This window comes from Sapajus apella, unplaced genomic scaffold (genome assembly GCF_009761245.1).
Source record: "Sapajus apella isolate SASKATOON/1434 unplaced genomic scaffold, GSC_monkey_1.0 scaffold251, whole genome shotgun sequence".
NCBI lineage: Eukaryota > Metazoa > Chordata > Mammalia > Primates > Cebidae > Sapajus > Sapajus apella.
Window position 1 is genome coordinate 357,503 of NW_022437191.1, and position 18,989 is coordinate 376,491.

General features: G+C 40.3%; 1 protein-coding gene and 1 non-coding gene across 2 annotated transcripts in view; one reads left to right on the forward strand and one right to left on the reverse strand.

The window, feature by feature from the left end:
• The window catches only part of ZNF391 (zinc finger protein 391), a 108,038-nt gene that overhangs the window by 30,809 nt on the left and 58,240 nt on the right, over positions 1-18,989 (forward strand). The window lies entirely within an intron of this gene.
• Positions 3,183-3,254, reverse strand: TRNAM-CAU. The gene has a single exon. It is a non-coding gene; the product is annotated as a tRNA-Met (tRNA).

Here is an 18,989-nt window from a genome sequence, read left to right on the forward strand (position 1 = left end):
TGACTACTTACCTAAGTTATAAGGACAGTAAGAAGTGAACTCTGGTGTTAAGAAGTTGGGATGGTTGGCTGGGCACAGTGGCTCACACCTGTAATCCCAGCACTTTGGGAGGCCAAGGTGGGTGGAACATGAGGTCAGGAGATCTAGACCAGCTTGACCAACAAGGTGATACCCTGTCACTACTAAAAACACAAAAATTAGCTGGGCATGGTGGTGCGCACCTGTAATCCCAACTACTCAGGAGGCTGAGGCAGGAGAATTGCTTGAACCCAGGAGACAGAGGTTGCAGTGAGCCAAGATCATGCCACTGCTCTCCAGCCTGGGCCACAGAGGCGAGACAGAAGGGAAAAGTAACTGAAAGGCAGCATCGAGGGAGCCTCTGAGGTGCTGGTAATATTTTATTTCTTGATCTAGGTGGAGGTTAGTTGTGGGCTTCCTGTGTGAAAATTCATTCACCTATACCCATATGATTTGCACTTTTAGTAAAATATGTTCTAAATCAATTCTTCAAAAGTTTGTTTTTGACAGTGAAAGTGATAAAACATTAAAGAAACCTAAGAGACATGTAAAGCAAATGTAAAAGGAAATGAGAACACAGATGGGCAGAGCACCACAACACACAGTTGCTTATGCTTTTAGAGCTCTTGCTCATGGAGGCAAATTCGAGCTTGTGCTTTGGCAGCTTCTAAACTGAGGCAAACTGAAGTCACTAGCATCTGCTGAGAATGAAGCATCACTCCACATGTCCTCAGCGACATACATGCCGACTCATAACCATCTAGAGAGAACACTCAACTATCATCCATAGTGAACTGCCCAAAAAGTAGTCTTGTCACTTAGGAATGCACCAAGTAAAGAAAATAGAAAATATTCTCATCCTGATAAATCAAAGCCACAAGGTGACCTACAGTAGATAGGCATCCTGGATGTGCATTTCCTGGATAGTCCAGGGAGCTTTAAGTTATAAACTTAATTTCAGATTTGTATTGCTTATCAATTGCTGTAACAAATAACTCCAAATGTAGTGGATTAAAACAAGACATTTATTACCTCACTGTGTCTGTAACTCAGAAAAGCAGAATCAAAAGTGTTGTGTTTGGGTGGTTCTAGCTCAGGGTTCCTCATAAGGTTGCAATCAAGGTGCCAGCTAGGGCTCTAGTCATCATAAGGCTTGACTGAGCGTGGAAGATCTTCTCCAGTCTCTCTAGTGGGTGTTGGCAGAAAGGCTGACTGCCTCCCTAAATGGGCTACTACACAGGACTGCTGGTGACATAGTAACTGGCTTCCTCTAGAGTTAGAGCTATCACGAACATTAGACACAAAGTCCACCCCTGGTAGATGAGGAACTACACCAGGGCATTAATATCAGGAGGTAGAGATTATTGGCGGTCATCTTAGAGTCTGCCTACCAGATAGGCCCTCTGTCCACCTATGACCCCAGTCTCTCCAACAAAATACATTCATTACTTTCCAAAAGGGCCTGAGGGTTCCAGAATTTACCATTTAAATTATATCCAAGTGTGTATGAGACACTTCAGGTATGTTTCTTAAGTATGCCCACTTAAATACATAGAGAGAAACCTTGCTGCACAAACCAGAAAATACCACTACATTTGTTTTTTGTTATTGTTATTTTGTTTTGCCTTGTTTTTTGAGATGGAGTTTTACTTTTGTCGCCCAGGCTAGAGTGTGGTGGCATGATCTCGGCTCATTGCAATCTATGCCTTCCTGGTTCAAGTGATTCTTGTGCCTCAGCCTTCTGAGTAGCAAGGACTGCAGGCAAGCGCCACCACACTCCCCTAATTTTGTATTTTTAGTAGAGACAGGGTTTCACCATGTTGGCTAGGCTGTTCTCCAGCTCCTGACCTCAAGTGATCCACTTGCCTTGGCCTCCGAAAGTGCTGGGATTACAGGTATGAGCCACTGCACCCGGCGCCGCTACATCTGGACAAGAGTTTGACCCCTTGACTCTCAAAGTAAAAATCTGGTATTGTACCAACCAAGCTGCATAGGTCCTAAGAAGAGATTCTCATTCATACTCAGAAATGATTTTAGCACATATCACTAATGTTGACTGGTATTGTAAAGGAATTCTTGGACTCAGAAAAGACAGCTAAGTAGGTGGTTTGAATTCCATGGAGTCAATTCATTGAACAGAAGTGTATTTATGTACTCTGAACATTACCTGTATTCGCTAGTGAGCTGGTATTTGTTTTATTTGCGCTAAGTCTAAGAAACCTACTGGTCTATAAAGAATGAATGTAAATAGGATCGGTACAACAGTCCTTACTCATTTACCTATGATTTGTCAAAGGCAAGACTGAAGAGGTGGAACCAATTGATTGCCTTCAGCAAATAGTTATGGGGCTTAACGTTGACACCCAAAACGGAATTTTCTGATGACCGAGAAAAACAAAAAAAGTAATGACAAAGGCAGAGAGGTGGAGAGCAACTAATCGAAAACAATAAAGTTACTATATTTTGTCAAATACTTATTAAAGCACATAATTAATAAGGAAGAGAATGTCCAGACAATTAACAGAAGTAAATGTGGGTTTTGTCATCTCCAGGGTGAAATCGCATACAATGTATTAACAAAAGAATCCCAGCACTTTGGGAGGCCGAGGCGGGTGGATCACGAGGTCAGGAGTTCAAGGCCAGCCTGGCCAAGATGGTGAAACCCAGTCTCTATTAAAAATACAAAAAAAAAATTAGCCAGGTGCGGTGGCAGACGCCTGTAATTCCGGCTACTCAGGAGGTTGAGGCAGGAAAATCGCTTGAAACTGGGAGGCAGAGGTTGCAAGGGAGGTGAGATAGCGCCACTTCACTCCAGCATGGACGACAGAGTGAGATTCTGTCTCTAAAAAAAAAAAAAAGAGAGAAAGAGTGAGAGCATCTCAGCTAAGCGTATGCTTTCGTTTCTTTGTCCGACACCAGGGAAGGAAGGAATTTCTTTAAAAAAATAAAACATCTCAGCTGAGCTTATGCTTTTGTTCTTTGGCCGACACTAGGAAGAAACGGAATTCTATGTAGGACGGCGTGCCGCAATGAAGTCGGTGACTCTTGGGAAACAACGAGTTTTCAGGGGTGGGAAAGAAACATACCTCAGTGCAGAAATGGGAGTTTTCACGTATAAGTTAGAGTTGTTGGTATACTGCACGTGCAGCCTGCTGTAAAACTCTTAGCAGAGGATGGTTTCGATCCATCGACCTCTGGGTTATGGGCCCAGCACGCTTCCGCTGCGCCACTCTGCTAGCTGACTTATACTTTCCACTGCTCTTGTTTTCAATCATTCAAATTCAGTCCCAACAACATTTTCATTTTGGAATTATTTCAGTTTGTATCTGATTGTTTACGCTGTCCCTATCTCTGCCAAGGAAGTAGAAGATTCGCTACTCGCTAATCAGGATGGTCTCAGGCCATAAGCTCCCGGTCTGCGCTTTTCCAGCCTTGCCAAAGATCTTCTGAGCTTTGAAATATTTCTGCCCCTCTTAGCCCTCGTTTATCACAGTGAGCCTCAGAGGAGGGCGCCAAGCAAAACGCTAGGTGTAATCTCTAGTACAATCTAGGGAGTCGTGGAGCGAACGTGGCTGCCACTGGACAGGAATCGTGTTAGCCATCTCATTGGTTTCTATCAAAACGTTTCATAGACAACCATAGAAGAAATTTTTTTTCCCTTGATGCAGTAATCATGATTAATTTTACTGGAGTTCAACTAGAGTTGTGTGTGTTCTATGTGGCAAAGTGGAAAGTATACATAAAGGACTCCCGTTGCATACCTCTGCACAAGGTTATCTCCCGAAAAAAGATTCCTCCCGCTGATTCGGTTACACGCATAACTAGTGTTTTTTTCAGAAAACACCATTTTTATTTGAAAGAATGATTAACAAGCTATGTCTGTTAAGACCTGATATTTGGCAGACATGATATATTTTTTTAATTAACCAAGTGAGCCTGCCATTTCACGGAAAACAACTGACAGGATTTGTGACCAATGGTAAGACTGGGGCTTTCTAGCAAAAATTTGAATGTTGCAAAACTTGTATCCATTACCATGAGCTTGACAACTTCCAACTTTTGACTGTTATGAAACTGTTAGTGTTAGTAGTGTAATTTTAAGGTTTTTAGTTGACAGTATTGTACGTATATATGGGGTACAGAATGATATTTTGATACATGTATAAATATGTAATGATCAAATGAGAGGGTTTTTTTTAGTTGCTTGCAAAGGCACAAGATATTAAGCAGAACAAAAATGGTACCCATGTAATAAGAGAATAAACCAAATGCATAGCTCAAATTATTGCATGACAGCTACAATTTCGATTGGATCCCTTTTGAAGCCCTTCTGACAAAAACAAGAAGAAATAATAATAAATTAATACAGATAAGATCTTCCTCTTCTTGTGGCTTCTATCAATCAGATAACAGAGCTTTTAGGAAGTCCCTGAACAGCAGCTCTAGCTTGCAGCTTCCTCTATGATGACGCTAGACAGGGCCGTTCTGGAATATTGCAAATATTTTATCATTAGTAATGTAAGCTTTTGGATGATGATGGATGATGAACATGGGCTAAAGCTAGTATGCTCGTATTTTTTTTCCCATTTACTCCATCTCCCTGTCCACACTAAGACTGGAGGACTGCCCTCTTTCATTTTCCTTGCTAAAGTGGCGAGCATCCTTGTTTTGGGAGCCCAAGGGCTCTCATCCAATTGCTGGTAACACACACAATTAACCAACTTTTCTTTCACGAATTACTTTCAATGTCATGTCTAAGAACCCTTTAGGTCGCGAGCGGTGGCTCACACCTGTAATTCCAGCCCTTTGGGAGGCCGAGGCGGGTGGATCATGTGAGTTCAGGAGTTGGAGACCACCCAGGGCAACATGGTGAAACCTTGTCTCTACTAAAAATACAAAAAAATTAACGGGTGTGGTGGTGTGCGCCTGTAGTCCCAGCTACTTGGGAGGCTGAGGCAGGAGAATCGCTTGAGCCCCAGAGGAGAAGTTTGCAGTGAGCTGAGATCGTGCCACTGCACTCCAGCCTGGGCTACAGAGTGAGACTCCCGTCTCAAAAAACAAAAAACAAAAACAAAAACAAAACAAAACAAAACACTCTTCACCAAGTCCTACGTCCTCAAATAGTTGCTACTTGTTAAGGTCAAATTTAACTGATTTCTTAATGTTTCCTCACTCTAAGCAAATAAAAGTCATATTCCCAGTACCTGGACAGGGACTTGAACCCTGGACTCTGATCCTCTACCAACCGAGCCACCCAGGCTCCCTGAATAATTGTTTTATTCAATTCTACAAATAGGATCAGTGATTATCACACTTAAGTGGTAGCACACATTGGTTCTTACATTGAGAAGAGTAATTCAGTAGAAGTTTAACTTCCACAGAATCAATTCAACCACCATTCGTTTATGTTTTCTGCAGATTCATAAAAAAAGAATATAAGTAACATTTAAAAAATTCTTATTTGTGTGGTTTTTGGAAAGAAAAATAAACAAGAAAGCAAGTGCTCCTAATAAATATTTATGAAATGCTTAGTTGAATCTGTCAGCATTATCCTATTCACTAGGCAACAAGAAATAACCAAAAGGCTGGGCGCGGTGGCTCAAGCCTGTAATCCCAGCACTTTGGGAGGCCGAGGCGGGTGGATCACGAGGTCAAGAGATCGAGACCATCCTGGTCAACATGGTGAAACCCCGTCTCTACTAAAAATACAAAAAATCAGCTGGGCATGGTGGTGCGTGCCTGTAATCCCAGCTACTCAGGAGGCTGAGGCAGGAGAATTGCCTGAACCCAGGAGGCGGAGGTTGCGGTGAGCCGAGATCGCGCCATTGCACTCCAGCCTGGGTAACAAGAGCGAAACTCCGTCTCAAAAAAAAAAGAAATAACCAAAAAAGACACCAAGAGGAACAAATAAACAATTTAAAAAAGAGAGAGAGAGAGAACTGGGAAGCAACCAGTGGAAAGCAATGGTAAGAGCCTTACAAATCTGATAAAATCTCCCACTATTTTTTTCTTGGTGCAAGAAAAAAGCAAGTCGTAGTGGGCCTACTTTGTACTTTTCACTGCTCTGGGGTGTTCTTGCCTCTCTAAAAGAATTTTGACAAACATGATACCTGCCACATTTTTTCAGTGTACATCTAACATTTTTCATTAAGTTTAAATTTTTCTTAAGGATAAAGTGACTTGCATCATAGGAATCTAAAAACCATAGTAATTTCATAGTTGCCAATATCCCTTTAAAGGAGAGAGGTGAACAGTGATCTCTCTTTAGCTGTGGAAGAGTTTACATTGATCCTTTATTTCTCAGCATTCATAGTGCCATTCCATGCCTTTTATAGAATTTTATCTAAGTACAATGTCATTTTGTAGTTTTTTCTTGATCCTTCCATGATACTTCTTTGCACCAAATATAGGTATGAATATTGAAGTATAATGTTATTTCCTGTTACTCGAAATGTGTGTTAAAAATAGCTTTTCCGGATTGTGTTATATTTGCATCTACTGCTAGTACATAATCAAAACATAGTAGGCAAATAACAATTTGAAAACCCCTTTACTGAAAGGTGTAATGAGAGTCAATGTGGAATTTGTAATTCCCCTTCCTCCATGAAATTGCATCCACCCTGATGGACAGAGGGCCTGACTTAGTATTCCCAATTTTTTCCATGTTGGGAGCTTGAGAGGAGAGAATTTTTAGGTAGGCCTGGGGCAAATATGCCATAGGCAAACAGCTACCAGAAATTTATCAAGTGATATCTTTCCGTGGTGGGCCATCACTGATTTGATTCTCAGACTTTTAGGGAAGATACAGAAGTAGATTTAGTGAAACTCCGAGTTTCCTGTAGGCCAGGATGGTTTTGAGCTCTCAGCCTCTGAGGTTGAATGTTGCTTTCCTGAGTCTTTTTCATTCCTTCCTCCCTACTCGTTCCTCCCTTTTTCTGCCTCTTTAAAATTGGCCCCTCAGGAAGCAGTTGTCGTCAGTCCCTCCAGCTTTATGCAGTCTCAATCTGCCAAATATTTAACCTTTGAAACCCCTTCTTCAAAATCGTGCTTTAGCTCAGAGGAGGACCTATAGAAAGAATCGAGGAGGAACCCCCCCCGGAAATCCTGGTTGAGAAGAACACAGGGGAGGTGTGGAATTAACACCGTTGCCTTGGGGTGTGAGTGTCTTAACCACCTCCTGTCAAAAATCTCAAAGGGTTTTCTTTGCATGCAAGGGAGCCAGACTTTTCCATTGCCAATTGGATAACGTTTGGATCTGTCTTGACAGGAACCAGGAGTTCCTGTGTTTGAAAACTGGAGCATATTTCAGGGAACTGGGCTTTTGTTGAGGCTGCCGCTGGGTTGGTATGTTCTAGGAGTTACATGACTATATGCCAAATAACATTCTTCTACACAGAAGTGACTAGAAACCATGTAATATTGCCCATCAAACCCCAATTAAAAAATCTCTCCAATTTAACGTTCTAAAAGCTCCTGTAGTATTTCCTCCGACAGAACAAGTGTGACAGAGAAGTTGAAGTGGAAGGGACAGCGACATTCCTTATTGTTCCATGTCCTCTCTTGCTTGTGAACTTTGCAGTTGCATTTTCCCTGGACGGTCCTCCCCTTTTCTTATTTGCCAGTTCCTACTTGTCCTTCAGATCTCAGTTTAGATATAACCCAATTCCTCTTTCTGAAAGCTTTTGCTGACTCCCCAAGAGCGGTTTTAGAGGCTCCTGGAATACGCCTATGATTCCTGACATTATTTTAGTTATATTAATAGCACTTATTACACGTTAAATTATAACGATCGCTTGTGTGATCCTTCCTTAAATATTAGCGCACTCAGGGCTCATCCTTAAACACCATAGATATACAAATGCCTCTTTCCATCGTGGACTGCTGCTTCAAACTCCAGACTCACCTCCTTTTTTTTTTTTTTTTGAGACAGTCTTGCTCTGTGGCCCAGGCTGGAGGGCAATGGCGCGATCTCAGCTTACTGCAACCTCCACTGCCTCCCAGGTTCCAGCATTTCTCCCACATCAGCATCCCAGATAGCTGGGATTACAGGCATGCACCCCCACACTCAACTAATTTTTGTATTTTTAGTAGAGATGGGTTTCACTATATTGGCCAGGCTGCTCTCAAACTCCTGACCTCAGGTGATCCACCCACCTCAGCCTCCCAAAGTGCTGGGATTACAGGTGTGAGTTACCGCACCTGGTCTACAACTGCTTTCTTAACAAGCATTTTTTACCTTTTCAAAAAATGAACTCCTGATCATTCCTACAGGCTTCCATGAATCTCCCCCATCTCAATAAACAGCCATTCTGTCTGTGACATCATCTGTGAATGCTCTTTCCTTCAGTTCCTACATCCCATGAGCTCCACCTTCAAAAAATATATATCCATAACCTAACCATTTTTTACAACTTCCATTGCTACCATACTAGAAAATCTATCATCATATCTCACCCAGATTTTCACAACAGGCTCATCACTGCCCTCTTACTACGTACGCTAAACGCAGCAGTAATCCCTCTGTTCAAGACTCTCCCAGGGTTCCCTTCTCATTCAGTTTAATAGCCAAAGTGCTTCTCGTCACCTGTAAGGGGTCTTCTCCCTTTTCTTCCCCTCAAGACCCCCTTGCTTTTCCTCAAATGTCAGGCATACTCCTGCCTCAGGCCTTTGCACTTGCTGTTTGCCTGGAAACTCCTTCCCCCAAATATGTGTCCTGTTCCTTTCCTTATCCCCTTTAGGTCTTTGCTTAAATATCACTTTCTGAATTGGGACTTTGGAGGAGTGGGAGGGAAAATATTTAGGTTCATGCTAAGTAAAATAAATGCAACATAGAAAAAAAAATCTGAGACCTTGATTACTAGTAAATTATTTTAAAATATATTTCATATATTTATTAGATATTATTGATTTCTCATACAGAGTAGGTAGGTAGGGAGGTGTTAAACATAGTCTTTCTTTTGAGTTTAAACTCCTCTAAATCTAGCCAATAAGAATACAGGGAAAAATATTTTCTGACTTCCTTAAATGAAGTGACTGATAAAACATGACACAAATACAAATACAAGTTTTAGGATCCACAGAAAAAAGTCTCTGAAGATCTAGATTGCATTTTCATCTTTGCACTAAGACTTTAGGCTGTCTGTAATGAGACGATGTCAGAGGCATTTGAACCAGAGCAACTCCATCTGCTCTGGGGCTCAGTAGAATCAGGCTGAGACCTACTGGGCTGTACTCCCAGGAGGTTGGGGATTCTTAGTCACAGGATGAGATCAGAGGTCACCACAGGATACAGGTCACAAAGACGTTGCTGATAAAACAGGTTGTGGAAAGACGCTGGCCAAAACCCACCAAAACCAAGATGGCAATGAAACTGACCTCCAGTCATCCTCACTGCTTATTATATGGTAATTAATTAGCATGCTAAAAGACATTCCCACCAGCATCAAGACAGTTTACAGATGCCTTGGTAACGTCAGGAAGCTACCCAAATGATGTATACAGTCTAAAAAGGGAAGAAACCCTTGGTTCTAGGAATTGCCTAACCTTTTCCCAGAGAGCTCATGAATTATCCATCCTTTGTTGAGCATATAATCAAAAAATAACAAGTATACTTAGTTGAGCAGCTGCTCTGCCTATGGAGTAGCCATTCTTTTATTCTTTTACTTTCTTAATAAACTTACTTTCTTTTTACTGTACAGACTCATCCCAAATTCCTTCTTGTAGGAGGTACCAAATACCCTCTCTTGGGGTTTGGATCGGGACCCCCTTTCTGCTAACAATGATGTCTCAGTTTCCCTCTATATGCCTTATCTTACCTCTCAAAATATCTGTGCCAACAAAACCCAAAAAGCAAATATACATGATCAACAGAAGAAAATTCTTGGTCGTTGAAAGCGAATAATTGGTATTAGGTGATTAATTGTACAAAGCTCTGTTTTTGTGTAGTTGAGTCTTTTAATAATACATTAAAAAATTAAGATTAATGGAGAAGATCATTCCATCCTCATAATGTTAGGGGTGTTCTGAATGAAGAGACCACCTAAACAGGCTTTGTGTGAGCAACAAGGCTGTTTATTCACCCAGGTGCAAGTGCGCTGAGCCTGAAAAGAGAGTCAGCGGAGGGTGGGTGTGATGGAAGTTGATTTTATAGGTTTGGGGTAGGCAGTGGAAAGCTACAGAAGTTACAGTTCAGAGAAGTTTTTGTAAGCTGAGGGGGGTGTCGTGGGCAAGTGGGGGTGTCACGGGCAAGTGGGGGTGTCACAAGGTTGGGTTATCAGTTAAGGCAGGAACCCAGGCAGGAACCCTTGAGGTAGAAACAATTGTACAATGTTGCAAGGTCGGTTAATTGCGCTTTGCAGGAGCTAGCCCTTCTTTTACTTCAGACTTGCTTTTGGGAGGCCATCCAGAGGTGTATGTGTGGGTCACTGAGTGGAGTGGGTCGCCAAGTCTCGACTAGGGTTTGGCCTATGGTGCAGCCAGTTCAAAGAACCTTGCATATAAGACATTCTACAACAAGAGGAGGAGGAAGGGAAGGAGGAGAAGGGAGGGAGGGAGGAAGAAAAATAAAAGAGAAAGAGAAAAGAAAGGAAGGGAGCAATCTACTACAAACTACTGTGTATTTGTGTGTTGTATCGAACTGGAACAAAATTTCACAAAACATTATTCTCACTATACATATTTGCTACTCCAGGTTATTCTTAATATGTATGTTAGCTATTCTGATATACATATTTGTTGTTTGTCTTTTAACACCGTTTACAAGCTGCTGAATTAATTTGATGATTCACAATCGTCCCAACATTTGAAAAACACTAGTCACTGCATCTTCCCTCTTTGAATATTGTGCCTCCATGTAAATGCTAATCTTCTCTGGTAGGCTACTCAGAGCATTCCTCAACACCAGCTAATTTAGTTCATTTGATAATTTCAAGAAGCAATTTTCTGCTTTAGAGGCAGAAGTCAACTTCTGAAGTCTAAAAAAGGGAGGTCTGTGGGTCGACCTCGTACTGGACTGAATGATATGCAGCTAACCGGAAGCAATACTTTCTTTCAACTTTCGACCACACAGTACAAAATACATTTTACAACCAGTACACACATGGAATACACAAAAACTTTACGAAGTATTGCACTCCAGTATTTTCTTTTCTATTTAAAAAATACTGCTTATGCTTTCACTCTTGGTAATTATTTAATTTCTATGGCCCTGGGCCCGGAGTTTCGAAGAAACAATAACCGTCCAACTAGGAGAATGAATCTCTATGGATAAGATCTTCACTCACAGCTGAAGAAAGGACCCTGAAACTTTCATCCCCAAATCGTATCAGTTTCGGGATGTCGCAAGAATGGCAGAGTGGTTTATATCAAACCCATTAAGGACGCAATGCTGGTGCATGGCGTTGTTATTAAAGTATGGATCCCTTAAACCACCCAGGTAGAAACAGCCACACATGGAGTTTGTCCCAATCTATGGCCTGAACAGGGTGCCTCCCAGAAGCTTATCTTTTGGTGCCAACCTGCTGATTCTTCCCTCTGTAAAAACCTAATTAGGAGAAGAGAATGGAAAGGGGAGACTAATGTTACAGAAAGCCTTTCATGTGCAAGCCTGCCTCAAACTAACCCCGACACCGACATTGACGGAAGCCCCGAGATGTCACGATAAGGCCGACCGATTGCCAGGTTGCGTCACGAGCCTTCCAGAAGCTCCCACGCACGGCAGGCTGCAAGCTCCCGACCAAGGATGGGGCATTCTCCATAGACAGCTCGCTTTTCCTTAGCTGAAAAGTGTCCTGTCAACCAGTATTTTAGGCGACATTAGTCATAGTGCCATCATCACACACTCCACCCGCTCTGGCTAACGCGAGCTGATGGGCCGGAGCCCGAAGGCTGGCCACGAAAGATGACGCACCGGAGGCGCCGGAAGTGGTGTCTCTATGACGGCAGCTCTAGACCAAGGTGGCCGATTGGCTCCACTGCTGTCAGCTGCGCTCTTAATTTTGTAGTTTGTAGGAACCGAGGGTCGTGCTGGGAGCGCTCTGGGTGCCCGTTTTCCTGTCCACTGTGGGGTGGTCTTGGTTTATCCTCTCACACCCTCGGCTTCTGCAAGAATAACGCCTGCAGTACACCGAATAGTCTCAGGTTCCTTTTACGTTGTTTAGGAAGATAACTTGCGTACCTTCAGCAAGCATATTTGACATCCAAAGCAGATAATTTTTAACACCTTCTTCCTCTATAAGAGAAAAATTATTTCCGCTAATAACCCTGAAGTGGAATGGATAATAGTTATGGCCAGTGAAATCTTCCTTATTGAATTTCACATACAATTATGCCTGTAAAAATTTTAAAAATTAGTACAAAAAATTTTCAAAAAATGGATTAATATTTTAATGACATTAATATACGTTATGAAAAGGATGACTTTATACATACATATTAGTTTGTCACTGTAATGAATAATGGCATCATAGTTTCTGTTTTCATGTCTTCTTTAAAGTTCCTAATGATTTTGAAAGAAATTTATCCTGGTTAAATATTCATTTTCAAATTCAGTAGGGCCAGATTTGTCATCCGTCATAGTTGATTGAAGGCTTTATTTTATTAAGTTAAATTTCAAAAGTTTCTTTCACAAAAAGAAACATACAGAAATGGAAAAATCGGCCGGTTGCAGTGGCTCACGCCTGTAATGCCAGCACTTTGGGAGGCCAAGGTGGGCGTATCACTTGAGGTCAGGAGTTTGAGATCAGCCTGGCCAACATGGTGAAACCTCCTCTCTACTAAAAATACACAAAAATAGCTGGGTGTGGTTGCGGGTGCCAGTAGTTCCAGCTAATCGGGAGGCTGAGACAGGAGAATGGCTTGAACCCAGGAGGTGGAGGTTGCAGTGAGCTGAGATTGCACCACTGCACTCCAGTCTGGGCAACAGAGTAAGGAGTAAGGCTCTGTCTCAAAAAAAAAAAAAAAAAAAAAAAAAAAAAAAAAAAAGGTATAGAAGAAATCTTAAAGGTAAGTATGACAGAGATTCGTACATGTCCCATTTCACAATTCACAGAAATTGCTTGCAAATAGTTTTCAAATTTCTCTGCAGTCCAGAAATTTTAAACACAAAAAGTCTTAAAAAAATCACATAGAAATAAGAAAGTTAATTATCATGTACACCATTTCTCCTAAGATAAAACAAGATTGTTTTTGTCTCTCTGTTTTCCAACTAATTACTCTCCTTTTGCTGCTTAAATTCTTTACATCTAGGAGACTCCTTCCCCTTAAAGAACATAAGGTTTAATTCTAGTCTTGTTTTCTGGGCATGTCATTTCACTCTACATCCCATCATTTGTAAAAGGAAATGACCATAACGTCACACAAGATGACAGAGTAAGAAAGTCCAGGAACCTGTCTCTCCATGAAACAACTAATGAGATGCAAGTACTGTCTGAAGCAACTATTTTGGAATTCTGGAGTTCAGTCAGGCACTTACAGATTCCAGGGCAGAGATTGATGAAGAAGTTGGTAAATGTTGATGACTATCCTGTTTCATATACCATCATCCATTAGCCAGTGCCATGGCAGGCAGCCTGTGGGGACTGTGGGCCTCATTCCAGGTGGAGCCTTGCTAGTGCCAAGGTAAGCAATAACGACTGTATTCTAAAAACCATGATTGTTTTCATTGCTGATTATAACTGTTTATTTTTGAGGAGTCAGCACAGAGGGTAGTCATTGTTTCAACTCCAAAGGGATGAAACCTTTCCCAATGTCTAAAATATTTCAAGAAATGGCCGGGTGCAGTGGCTTATGCCTATAATCTCAGCACTTTGGGAGGTCGAGGTGGGCAAATCACCTGAAGTCAGGAGTTTGAGAGCAACCTGGCCAGCATGGTAAAACCCTGTCTCTACCAAAAATATAAAAATTAGCCAGGCTTGGTGGTGGGTGTCTGTAATCCCAGCTACCCAGGAGACCAAGGCAGGAGAATCATTTGAACCCAGGAGGCAGAGGTTGCAGGGAGCCGAGATCGTGGCATTGCACTCCAGCATGGGCGACAAGAGTGAAACTCCATCTCAAAAAAAAATTTTTTTTCAAGGAACAGTACTTCCCTCTCATCTACCCTCTTTGATATGTAAGGAAAACTTATATGTAAGGAAAACAGACATGTAAGGAAAACTTTGTTGGGTCATTGGCTGACTGCAGAGACAATAGGAGAGAAACTTCAGTGACCACACAAAGCAAGGAATATACACTTTGGAAAAATAACTTGGAAAACTCACATATGAGTGGCTCCAGCACTGACAAGCAAAAATAAGCAATCCCTGAGGAGTGGGAGAACTGGATTTCCAGAGTTACTACAAAATAATTCTCAGAATGCAGAGTTCTCAAAAAAATCATAATAGCCAGGCATGGTGGCACACACCTGCAATCTCAACACTTTGGGAGGCCAAGACAGGCAGATTGCTTGAACTCAGGAGTTTAAGACCAGCTGGGCAACATGGTGAAACTCTGTCTCTATACAAAATATAAAAATTAGCCAGGCATAGTGGCATGTGCCTGTACCCCCAGCTACTTGGGAGGCTGAAGTAGGAAGATTACATGAGCCCAGGAGGTGGAGGCTGCAGTGAGCTGAAATTGAACTCCTGTATTCCAGCCTGGACAACAGAGTGAGACCCTGTCTCTATTTAAAAAACATTATAACATACATAAACAAACAGGAAAGCATGATCCATTCACAGGAAAAAAATATATACATATATATATGTATATACTTGACAGAAACCGTCCCCAAGAAAGCCCAGACATTGAACTGTTAGTCAGACATTAAATCAACTATCTTAAATATTTTCAGAAAGGTAAAGGAAAGCATGGGTAGAGAACTAAAGGGAATCAGAAAAATAATGTCTGAACAAAATGAAATTTCAATATAGAGAAATCATAAAAAGGAACTCAAATTCTGAAGCTCAAAAGAACAATAACTCAAATAAAAAATTCACTAGAGAAGTACAATGGCAGATTAGATCAGACAGGGGAAAAACATCATGAAATCGGTTTGAGACCAGCCTGGCCAACATTGAGAAACCCTGTCTCTACTAAAAATACAAAAATCAGCTGGGTGTGGTGGCAGGTGTCTGTAATCCCAGCCACTTGGGAGGCTGAGGCGGGAGAATCTCTTTTGCTTGAACCCAGAAGGCAGAGGTTGCAGTGAGCCTCTGTTGCTGTCTGGGCAACAGAGCAAGACTCCATCTCTAAAAAAGAAAATGATTGAGTCTACAGAGTAAAAAGAAAAATGAACAGGGCCTGAGGGGCCTGTAGAACATCATGGAAGAATTGAGAAAGGAGCAGAAGGAATATTTGAAGAAATAATAAAGTGTTCCAAATCTGATCAAAATTTCCCAAATTTGCAATGAATATACACCTCCGAGAAGCTCAATGAATCACAAGCATGATAAACTTAAAGAGATTCACAGTAAGAAACATAGTAGTCAAACTGACAAAAACTAAAGACAGACTTTTGAAAGCAGCATGACAAGAGATTATAATGTACAAGTGTTTTTCAGTAAAATTAACAACTGATTTCTCACCAGAAACCAGGAAGGCCAAAAGACAGTGAGATGACATTCTCAAAGTGCTAAAGGGAAAAAGTTGTCAATCAAGAATTCTGTGCCTGGAAAATGTATCTTTCAGTAGTAAAAGATAAATTAAGATGTTTCCATATAAACAGAAGCTGAGGTAATTCATTACCAGTAGACTTGCTCTATAAGAAATGCTAAAGGGAGTCCTTCATGATGAAATGAAAAGACACTCAAATGAAATGAAATGAAATTAACTCAAAGCCATAGAAAGTAAAAAGTACAATAGGAGAGGTTATCTCAGAGGTATGTATAAAATCCAGTATTATTATGCTTTTGTTATGGTTTGAAACTTCTTTTTCCTATGTGATTTAATAGACAAAGGCCCAAAATAATAATTGTGAATCTATGTTAATGAACATACAGTGAGTAAAGATGTAATCTGAGCTGGGTGCAGTGGCTCATGCCTGTAACCCTAGCACTTTGGGAGGCCGAGATGGGTGGATCACCTGAGGTCGGGAGTTCCAGACCAGCCTAACGAGGAGAAACCCCATCTCTACTAAAAATACAAAATTAGCTGGACATGGTGACACATGCCTGTAATCCTAGCTACTCGAGAGGCTGAGGCAGGAGAATTGCTTGAACATGGGAGGCAGAGGGTGTGGTGAGCTGAGATCACACCATTACACTCCAGCCTGGGCAATGAGAGCAAAACTCTGTCTCGAAAAAAAAAGATATAATCTCTGACAATAACAATATTGAGGAGAAAAGATGGAGATGTGTATGAGAAGTGTGTATTATTAAAACTAAGTGGGCATTATTTGAGCTAGGTTATTGTAAGTTTAAGACATTAATTATAATTTTCAAGGTATTCACTAAAAAAAAAAATTAAAAATACCGGAAAGAACAGAAGAAGGGAAGCAAAAACAAAAGGTATGCTAAAAACAAAAAGACAGCAACATAGGAATCAAGGAACAAAAGCACAAAACACATGGAAAACAGAAAAATAGCAGAGTAAGTATGTCTTTATTGGTAATTCCATTGAATGTAACTCAACTACTTGTTATATTCTACTAAAAGACATAGATTGGCAAATTGGATTAAATAGAAAACAAGATCTACCAATATGATATCTATAAGAGATTCACTTTAGATATAAGGACAGAAGTGGTTCAAAGTAAAAAGGAACCCAAAGACAGTTTGGGTGGCAGTATTATTGTCAGAAAAACGTAGACTTTAAGTAAAGTAAAGTAAAAAAAAAAAAAAAAAAAAAAAAAAAACTTGCAAGAGATGAAGAGGGACTTGAGAAAATATTCAATACTATAGGATATAACAATTGTCAATATATACACACAACATCAGAGTCAAAATATATAAAGCAAAAGTTAACTGAATGAAGAAATAGAAAACTCTGCTATAATAGTTGGGAAATTCAGTACTCCCCTTTCAATAATAGATACAACTAGACAGAAAGTCAATATGGAAACAGAGGACTTGAACAACAATATAAAATAATTATACTTAATAGATATATACTGGCTGGGCACAGTGGCTCAGGTCTGTGATACCAGCACTTTGGAAGGCTGAGGTGGGTGGATCACCTGAGGTCGGGAGTTTAAGACCCACCTGACCAACATGGTGAAACCGGATCTTTACTAAAGATACAAAAATTATTTAGGCTGGTGGTACCTGTAATCCCAGCTACTCAGGAGGGTGAGGTAGGAAAACTGTATAAACCCAGGAGGTGGAGGTTGCAGTGAGCAGAGATCACACCACTGCACTCCAGGCTGGGTGGCAGAGTGAGACTGAAAAAAAAAAAAAAAAAAATTATCCAATTGAAAAAAAGAAGTAAAATTTTGTTTACAGATGACATGATTATATGATTACATATATAGAAAACCCTAAAGAAACCACAAAAATATTGTTACAAATAATAAATGAACTTGGCAAAATTGCATGATATAAAATAACACACACAAAAAAACAGTTGTATTTCTATGCATTTGCTATGAACAATGTGAAAATAAAATTAGGCATTTCTAGTTTCTGGTCTTGCATGTATGAAGTTGGAAGTCACCACTTCATCCTAATAAGTAAAAAGTTGAAGCTAAAAAATTAACAACTCTTTTTCATCAAAGAGGTATGGTCACAGGGCAAACCACTGCCTCTAAAATTGGAGAGACTGACAGGCAAAGGAGACTTTTTTGGCTTCTTAGAGCAAAAACTCATGAACACAAACCTCTTCAGGAACCAGTGCCAATGCAAGAAAACCTCAACTATAACTGATGAATTGCTGGGGACTTAGCATGGATAAATCTGAGAGATTAAACTCTAGGAGAATCCAGTTATCAAGGGACACCCCCCCCACCTCCCCATGCTTTTATGAGTCCTCCAGGAACTCAGCAAAGCTATTACAGTGACAGAGGCAGAAACTGTGAAGAAATAATATAAGTTGTCTCTGAGAAACTCACTTTAAAGATAAAGACACATATAGATTAAACATAAATCAATAAAGTTATACCATACTAACACTAATCAAAAGAAAGCAAAAATAGCTATATTAGTTTCAGACAGAGTAGCCTTCAAATCAAGTAGAGCTATCAGGGATAAAAACGGGAATTATATAATGAACAAGGGGTTAATTCTCTAAGAAGACATAATCCTTAATGTGTATGCACCTAAAAACAGACTGTCAAAATACATGAAGGCAAAAGCTGATAGAACTTCAAGAAGGAAGAGATGAATCTACTATCACAGAGATCTCAAAAATTCTTTATCAAAAATGGGCAGATCCAGCAAGCAGAAAATCAGTAAGGATAGAGTTGAAATCAACAACAGCATCAATCAACTGGATATAATGGCCGTTTATAGACTTCATCCAACAACAGCAGAATACTCCTTCTTCTCAAACTCACGTGGAACATTAATCAATATAGACCATGTTCTGGGCCCTAAAACATAGCTTAACAAATTTAAAAGATTAGAAATCATACAGTGACTTCTCTCAGATGACAATAAATTTAACTAGAAATCAACGACAGAAAGATCATTGGAAAATCCCCCAAATACTTGGAGATTAAGCAATACACTTCTAAATAACACATGTGTCAAAGAAGAAATGCCAAGAGCAATTAAAAGATACTTTTAACTACATTAAAATGAAAACACAACTTAACAAAATGTATGGAATGCTGTGAAAGCAGTGCTTAGGGGGAATTTATGACATTGAATATATATTTCTAATATATACATATTAGAAATAGCATTAAAATACCTCAGAATAAACTTAAGGAGGTGAAAGACCTGTACACTGAATACTGTAATACATTGCTTAAAGAAATTAAAGAAGACATAAATAATTGGAAAGACATCCCATGTTCATGGATTAGAAGACTAACTATTGATAAAATGATAATACTATTT